Consider the following 9,294-nt stretch of genomic DNA (forward strand, 5'->3'; position numbering starts at 1 on the left):
CCTAAAATCTATTTTTATACAACTATCCTAAAGATACATTATGGCTCATCGCACAGTTAGCTAGATGTTCAGACTGGATTTGTCATTTTTGTCTGCCTATTGAGTTTTTCCTATGGGCCTGGGATAGACAGAGGTGGATGCTTGATGGTGTTACAAACATTGTTGCAAGATATAAAGCTGTTCCAAGTAAAGTTTCCTTTTGCAATTGACTGATGGTGAATTTGTCAATGCCAATGCTGTTCAAGTGATGCTCTAATTGTTTTGGGATTGCATCCAAGGCGCCTTATTACTATTGGTACTAGCTTTGCTTATAATTATTATTATTACAAAAGTTTGCTATTATAAGCTGGTTTTGTCAATTACTTTTAGCCAAACTTTGGAAAGCCAGTGATATAGGGTACTTTGGCAAATCATGGTATTTCAAGATTTTTTTTAAAGAGATGCAATAGATTTATTTTACAGTGCTAAGATATTGAGATATTGTATTTTCTCCACTGTTTGGAAGAGAAACTTTTGACCTTTTCTACAGAATGAATTAGGCCATGTATATCTGTTTTTTCTCTAATATTTTTTTTATTTATTTACAATCTTAAAATACAAAAGGAAAAAAAGAGTACATAACAACAACAAAGATAAAAAAGAAATGTATAAAACAGAATGTTAAACATATACATAAAATACTCCTCCCCCAGCTGAATATTGATAATTATTCAGCAATAATAATTATTCCTCTCCTTGCAAAGCAGGTCCACAATTTATAACCTTCTAACTCTATAGTTGCAAAATTACTATATAACATTAAAGAAATATTGCAAGTATAGAAATCTATTAGCAATCAACTGATTTGACCTACTATTTTTACAGTAGATAGATGGTACGTATGTGTGTTTTGAAGAAAAACACAGGGATAAAGAAATTTTAAAGCAGATTAAAAATTCTCATGTAAATTTTGGATTTTAGAAAGATTTATTTATTTATTTATTGAATTTATATTGCCGTCTATTTGCCCATGGCGACTCAAGGTGGCTTACAGAATATAAAACCACATTTAAAACAATAAAAACTAACAAAAAGAATCAAATAAATTAATATAGTACAATATAACAAAATCATCCCCTACCTCCCACCCCCTGCCCTGGCGACAGCAGATCACACGAGCCATTTAATGGGCTCCATCCTGCTTTGGGTTCCCCAGGTCCACTGGCAGAACCAGGTCTTCAGCACCTTCTGGAAGAGTATTAGAGTGGGGGCCATTCTAATCTCTGGCGGAATGATGTTCCAGAGAGAGGGAGCCGCCATGGAGAAAGCCTTTCTTCTGGATCCCACCAGATGTATCTCCCTCAGGTATGGGACCCACAACATTCCCTGCCTCCCCGCTCTAATGGGTCAGGTAGATGTGACCAGCAAATGACGGTCCCTCAGATAACCTGGTCCCAAGTCATGTGTTGTGACCCACCAGTGGCCAGCAGAGCTGGCAGCAGATTTGGACAGTGAGGAGGTTGGGGAGGAACATGGATCAGTTCTGGAATCTGAGGAAGTCTCTGATGAGGGCTCTGCATCAGAGGCAGAGAGTGGGCAAAGGGCATATGCCAGTTATCAGCTGCCTTTGGAGTCAGACATCAGTGAGGCAGATGAACAACTGGAGCCTGTTCCCAATGTGCACATGCACAGAGTTGCCAGATGAAGGGAACAGCTAAAGAAAAAGGGTCGACTTAGGAGTAAGGCCACAGGTGGACAATGAATGACCCCTCCCAGAGAGAATAAAAGAGGAGCGAAAGGGGAGTGGAGTTTGCAGCAGACAATTAGTTCACTTAATTGGTTCTTGACTCCTTGCCAAGTTTTGAAGATATTGGCCTGGCCACTCTCCAAGCCAGATAAGGTCTGTGACTGTAAATTCTCCCTTGAAAGACTTTGCTGGATGTGAAGACAAGGAGTCTGCTTCATACTCTTGGGAAACCTAGGTCAGAACACCATGAAGGGTTTTAAAGGGCTTTAAAAATATTGATATGATTTTCAGCATTGAACTAACAGCTATGTCTAACATCCATTTAGAAACATAGGAATCTAAAGCAATAATAACTGTTCAGCCTACTTGCTATATTAAGAAGCTACTAATACTATGTTTCAATGATGTTCCATATTTCTGTAAATTGTACATATACAATCAGGTAAGGAATTGTGTTAATAACGAATTCCGGGTATATAACTGAAGTTATAATGGAAACAAATAGTAGAAACATTCATTTTGCTTTCTTCTGTTTCTTCATCTCTTTCTTAAAAAGAGACTGCACAAATAGTACAGAGTTTCCTACCTGAGCAGGAGATTGGACTAGAAGACCTTCATGGTTCCTTCCAACTCTGTTATTTTGTTTTGTTATTCTATAATTCATTTTTGACAGTCTCTTTTCATATTCATTCTTAGCAACTGTAACTTATTTCTATAATTCTTCTACTTTGAAGTGAGGCTCAGGACTTCAAGGATTTGTAACTTTCTCCTTAAAATTGTGTGTATGTTCATATTAATCGTCTTTCCTCTTCTTCTTCAGCTTAACAAAATAGCAGAACAACAGAGTTGGAAGTGTCCTTGGAGGTCTTCTATTCCAACCCACTGCTCAAACAGGAAGCCCTGTATCATTTCAGATAAATGATTGTCCAATCTCTTCTTAAAAGCCTCCAATGTTGGAGCACCCACAATTCCTGGAGGCAAGTCGTTCCACTGATTCAATGTGACTTATACCAGAAGGTAATAGCAAAACTATTTCAGTGCAACTGGACAGTGTTTAGATTTATCAATTATATCACTGTGATGTTGAGTAGCATTTTCAGAGATGCTAAATCAGAGATACAATTTAAAAATTATATTGAAGAAAAAAATGATTCCTATTAGATTCCTATTAGGTTGATAACTGTAACTGTAAAAAAAAAAAAAAAGTCCAGCAAGATGTGTTGGATTGAAATGTATAAACAGATTCACAAAGCTCTGAGTTCCACTTGCCTGGAGTTCCATCAACAGTTTGCACACTATACTTCCTATCTTGAAGTCCACCCAGCAGAAGCTGAAGAATATGGAACAATGATGCAGTTGTGTTCAAAGATGACATTAGTAGATTTGAGCAAATTAAAGGCCAAGTAACATTACAGGAAAGTGACACATCCAAGTTTCATCAAGCATGTGTAGTTCCATATGCAAAAATATAGAAACTGAAGATAATTCTTTCAAGAGTTAAAAGCCACATCTGTGGTTCCAGAAGCTATAAAGAAAGAAACTGACAGATCCTGTGATGATATTAGAGTTATGATTATTCTGGTATTATAGAATGAGATTGCCTAGAATCGAGGACATTTATGCAGAGTGACATCATTTCAGAAAAATAGACTTAGGAGAGACTTATTTATAGTCAGAAATAAGTGGGAAATTCTGTTTCTCACCATTAATACACACAAAGGTTATACTGGTATAAGAAACTCTTTTAGTAGCATCTATAGCAAGCTTTAGTAAATAATCAGGGAACAAGCGGAACGAGATTATCTAGAGTACCCATTGCTACTTAGATATTATTATCACAATATATATATATATATATATATGAAGAGATATATTTGCAAAAACAGGGAATAGAGGGATATAGCCCCAGAACTATAATGGTGCATGGGAATGACTTTGGTAGACAGAAGGCAGATGAGGCAATGGTCAGGTAAGAGTCAGATGAGGTTAAGAAGGAATGGAACATGCCAAATATTTTAGAATGGACCATTCTTAGTTCCTTGGATTGTAAAGATGAGGATGGTAGGAGATGTACTTTCAGACCTGCAAAATAGTTTGAGAATAAGGAAAGAATTAGTACTCTTGGATGTGCTTCATTTCTGGACTGCCTTGCAAGGCTCACAAGCACATACTATAACAAATGTGAATTCTTTAAGCCTAGACAAAACACAGTCCCCCTCCTTAATCCACAAGGCTTTACAAATGGCCGAGAAAATTCCAGCAGCCATAAATGCCCTAAGTCCACAAAATATGTTACAGCCACAATCCTGTTTAGATTTTGCTAATCAGTGTAACTGATTCTTACCAAAATTAGTTAAATTTAACCGAAATCTTACTATAAGTTGGGGATGACATGGCAGCGGGAAAAACCATGCCAGCATGCTTTTTCAGAAGCAAAGAAAATAAAAGGATGGCATCAGTTATGCCATTCACACATTAGAACCTACACTTCCCAGGGAAAATAGTTTGTGATGGCTCACAATTAGCATCAGTGCGTTTATTTCACATGTCCAGTCAGTCAGCAATGAATGCCCAATAAATTTTTCCATCATGCTCACTCACAGCTGCAGAGAAAAATATGCACAAATAGACAGGAAAATGCTGAGTTTGGTTTGGAAAGTTAAACATTTCAACAAATACTTGCAACAGAAGAGATTTATCCTCATCATGGATCATCAGCCATCACTGTCAATCTTCAGTCCTCAAAAAAGGGTTCTGCTTATAGCAGCTGCTCAAATGCAGCATCAGATTTTGTTCCTTGAACAGCATAGATACATGATTTCTCTCTCAGAGGTCAAGAATCTTTGCACCACAGCTGCAGAGATTCAAAGAGACCCATCATTGTCTCAAGTCTATAGAACATTATAGAACAACCCATTATAGAACAACCCAGAATGACTGAAATATACAATAACAACCATGGAGCTTTTTCAGTGCTATAATGAACAAACTTTGGCCAATGGTTGTATTATGTGGGAACTGAGAGTCACCATGATATCCAATTGTGAATGAAAGAACTACACATTGAACATCTTGAAGTAGTAAAGAGGAAGGTACCAGCTTTCTATATTGCTTTGTTTCTTGGCATAGATCCACAAATCAAACACCATGGAATAAGGCTCATGTTGCCCACATGTTCAGAAGACCAAAAAAAGTGTATCTCCACCTAGGGGAATTGCTTACTTTTCCATGGCAAATATTTTTTATAGACTTTGTTGGGACATTTATTGGGACAATCTTTTTTGTTATGATAGATACATGTTCAAAGTGGCCAGAGGTGTTTCCATTACTTTCAATAACATCCTTGCTCATTGGTGAAACAACTCCTCTTTGTGAGAAGATATGTTCCAGAACAACAAGTGAATGACAATGGAGTACAATTTGTAACTGAAAACCTTTGGACATTCCTGATCACAGTGGAATCAAAGCTATAACATCAATACTGTATCACACAGCTACAAAAAAGTTGACAGAAAGTTTGTCCATATTTAAGGTCTTGAATCAAAAGCTTAATTTTTTATAATGTGCATATATTAAATGCACAAATTAAATACCTTTCTCAATAAATCAGATATCAACAATATTGTACTTTGGTATTTTTCATTCCCAACTGGATCTACTTAAACTTAATTTAAGAAGTGTTTGAGAAACATGAAAAATGCTGAGCAATCTTTTCATACTGAATTAGGACAGCAGCTGAAGAGACATTGCATTTTTATTTGTTTGGGGACTCAAGTGTCGTTTCTAAATTACCACAAGTAGTATCTAGGATTGAAGGAGACACATAGCTGGTGGTTATTCTATAGTTACTGGTACCAGAGGACACAAAAATGAGTTTTGTTTATGTTGGCCTTTTATTCACATGAGAAAACCATCATCATGCCTGCAAATATAATATGGTTTGTATCTCAGTAGGGAGCAGTATAGAGTACTGGCTATTATTGTTATTGGTTGATTAATTATGCCTGTGATCTTGTACTGTCACTTGGTTCTTTGAACTGTGTGTATATATTGTAATTCTTGCAGACTCAGAGTTCCAGCAGTGTTAGTAAAGCAAGCAAGCAGAAAAATCAACGCCTGATTTTCAACAACGTTTCTTTAATAAATTTTAAAAAAAGTAATTGCTATCTCCCATGCTTTTGCATGGATTTTTCTAAGCAAAATAAAGTAATTTGACAACGATTAAAGTTCTGTGGCACCTTGTAAGCCTCCACTGATCACAGACACATTGTATAACTGTGAACCACAAGAGCTTATATGCTAATAAATTTCTTAATTTCAAGGTGCGACAAAACCAACCTGCCTAAAGACTAAGACAATTATCATGTTGGCTACATATCAGCATGAATTTCTGTTAGTATTAAATATAGGCTTAATGTGCTTTTGTGGCTGCACATATGTATATACTTAGCTGGGAACAAATATTGAATTTGTTATATTCGAATATTCAAAGAAGGTCTAGGCCAATTCAGGAAACATGTTAAGTCTCTGGACACTATTCTGAAATAGGGCAATGGACATATAACCAGTGGTGGGATTCAGCCAGTTCTCACCACTTCAGGAGAACCAGTTGTTAACTTTCTAAGCAGTTTGGTGGACCTGTTGTTGGAAGAAATCATTAGGGCAGCGAACTGGTTGTTAAATTATTTGAATCCCACCTCTGCATATAATTCCTACTTCATGTAAGACATCAATTATGTCCATTATACATAATTATATGCTTGCATCTTCTATCAGCAGATAACTCATAAAATGAAAGATTTTAATCAGGAATATCCAAGAAAGAAAATCAAAAGTAGAATCATAGAGATCCTCAGGCATAAGGTGAATTCAGAAAAGCAACCTAGAAAACCCCACTTATCTCCCACAACTCTCACATAATCATCTATCTCTGCATTGATTGTGGAGAATTACTGATCTGCAATTCTTTTAATTTTAAAGGCCAACTATTATGTGTTGGTTTATGAACATTATAAAAATTGATTTGATTTAAAGAATAATTAGCTAGCAGTAACAGAAATGATCTGGATTCAGGATTAAATTCTTTATAAAAAAAATTAGGTATTAACTTTGCCCTTATTTTCACCCTGACAACACCATTAAAAGATTCAATACTCCACTAGCTCATTCTTCTATGTCATATAATCCATCATATGTCAATTTTATATTGGATAACCTGAACATTCCCTGCACAAAAGGAGAGTTTGACTCCTGGTGAGTACTTAGATACATTCCTGTATCTGTATAGATAGACAGAGAAATATACCATCAAAATTTGATGATATTCTGAAACCAGATGGTGAAGATTTCAATTCCCCATGATGTTCTATGATGGACCTCAAGATGGCACTATATGAAAGAAGTATCTGAACAGACTGAATGGAGAGGAAAAAATGGCAGAACAGAAGGAAATTCATGTGTTAATTTCATGGCCTCAACACTGTTTGAGGTTGTCATTATATTACATTATCTAAAAATTCCATGTCAAATATTTTGAATGTTTCATGCCTGGTCTTTTCCAAAGCAAGTATATTTTTCAACCACTCCCCATCCCATTTTATTTCCTTTCAAGCAGTAATTGTAAACATAAATATCAGTCTTCCCAAGACTATAAATTTCATGAGATAAGATAGTTGCTGATAATTGGTGAACCACAACATTCTTTCTGGATTTTGCTGCATGGAACTGACAAGGACACACAATTGTTTTATTTTTGATCTGTGTAACTAAGTTTGTTTCTATGTCACCTGGCATCTAAAATAATCTTTCCTATATTCATAAACATTTCCCCCTTTCCGTTCTATTTCCTAAGTCACTGCAATTCTAGGCATGTTTAGAAGATTTTCAATAGGAATTTGCTTTATTACTTAATGGAGAACCTTGATTCAAAATAGTTTATAACAGCTTTGTGTTGTTACATTACAGATTGTAACACAACATTGTGTTACAATTTCATTATACGACTGCAATTGTCTGGTCACAGGGAGAGTGACCTACGGATCACTGGGTGCTACCACAAAGAAGCTTTCTATATGTTTATTGAGATGGCTGCAATTCTGTCCATCAGTGTGGCTACTTTACCAATAATCCTTTTATGGGACTAAAGACAGGTTGGTTTACATCTCAATACTCTTCCAGAAAGGTGGTAAAATAAAGTTGACTTTTGTTATAAATCGGTGGCATAAGACATGTCACATTACACTCACTGCATTACTATGCATCAGTAGGCATAGTTTCCTATCCTTGCTGGAGGAATGTTTGAGATAAAATAATCAAGGTATGAATGTGCTTTTCCTCACCTTGATGGAATCCAAAGTATCCTATTGGTTTCTCTGTCCCTTCCTGGCTGAAGACTGTTAGTGTAGGAACAACATTTCTGGAAGAAGTTTGATGTCATCTCTCTTTCTGCTTGAACAAAAGGAAGAAAATGGAACACCATAGGATATACGCTGAAGAATTAGATTTCAAGAAACTTTCCTTTTTATTCCCCAAACTGTACATCTGTTTTATATTTTAGGATTTTTTTCTCTTAATAGACCTCTAGTTCTATCTATTCTTTCAAACTGGGTGAATAAGTGTCCCTGTGTGTTATTTTACTGAGCCTCAAATATGTGCAATAATAGCCTATCTCTGCCATAGGCAACAACTTCTAGTAGTAGGTCAGTCGGTATGAATATTTGCTTTCACACTTTCTCTAGCTGTTTAATTAGGAACAGCCATGTATCTCAGAGCCTTTATTATTATTATTTTGTGTAATAAAGCATTGAATTTAGGTCTTTTCTTCCTCTTAATTTAATAATTTTCAGAACACCCTCACTTCTGAAATTCAATATTGCATTCTTTCATCAGCAAAGACTTGAAACATGTGGGTGGAAACAACATAGGATTTTAAAGCAGAGAATCAGTCATTCTATTCCAATTCAAATAGGGATGCTTGAATCATGAAATCCTGAAATCATACCAAAATAAGGAGGAAAAAAATACAAAGAAAGAATGTCAAAAAGTGTTCCATACTCATCAAAACAATTGAGAAAACCAGATGCTAAAACTATTATTACAATGAGTTATGCAGGTACACCCTGTACAGTGACCATTCACAGTTACGATGGTGATAAAAAAGTAACTTTGCAAACAATCTTCACATCTATGATTTCGTAGTACTGTAAAGCAAAGGAAAGCTGAAATAAGATCACAAGCATGGTCACAGTTTCCATTAGAAACTTCTTGACTTAACAACCGAGTTCCTGGCCCTAATTGTGGTCGCTGAATGAAGACAACTTGTGTAGATTCAATTATTTGAAAGAATGATATCTAATACAGCTGTATATTTGGCAAGTGGCATCCTTACCTCAATGGGCTCTTCAGTACCACATTTGGTATAGCCTCCTTTAACCTGGAAGTGACAGGTAAAGTCAATGCTCCCTAAGTCAAGTTAAATTTCTCAAAATTACATGGACATATCTATGAAGTTTTTTTGGGCAACAATGCAGAAGTGGTTTGCCATCACTTTTTTAAAAAATTCATTTCTC

The 9,294-nt window shown here is 35.8% G+C and overlaps 1 long non-coding RNA gene across 2 annotated transcripts; it reads right to left on the reverse strand.

Moving 5' to 3' along the window:
• Positions 1-3,582: 3,582 nt before the first annotated feature.
• On the reverse strand, positions 3,583-8,121 carry LOC117660908 (uncharacterized). 2 transcript variants are annotated; one of them, XR_004589846.2, is made up of 3 exons: positions 8,065-8,121; positions 4,246-4,329; positions 3,583-3,808 (listed from the first exon to the last, which is right to left on the reverse strand). It is a non-coding gene; the product is annotated as an uncharacterized LOC117660908 (long non-coding RNA). The 2 variants fall into 2 exon arrangements; XR_004589847.2 differs by having other exon boundaries at positions 4,246-4,580.
• Between the last annotated feature and the right edge of the window lie 1,173 nt (positions 8,122-9,294).

The sequence above is a fragment of the Pantherophis guttatus genome, chromosome 1 (genome assembly GCF_059756535.1).
Source record: "Pantherophis guttatus breed Tessera chromosome 1, ASM5975653v1, whole genome shotgun sequence".
Classification (NCBI taxonomy): domain Eukaryota; kingdom Metazoa; phylum Chordata; class Lepidosauria; order Squamata; family Colubridae; genus Pantherophis; species Pantherophis guttatus.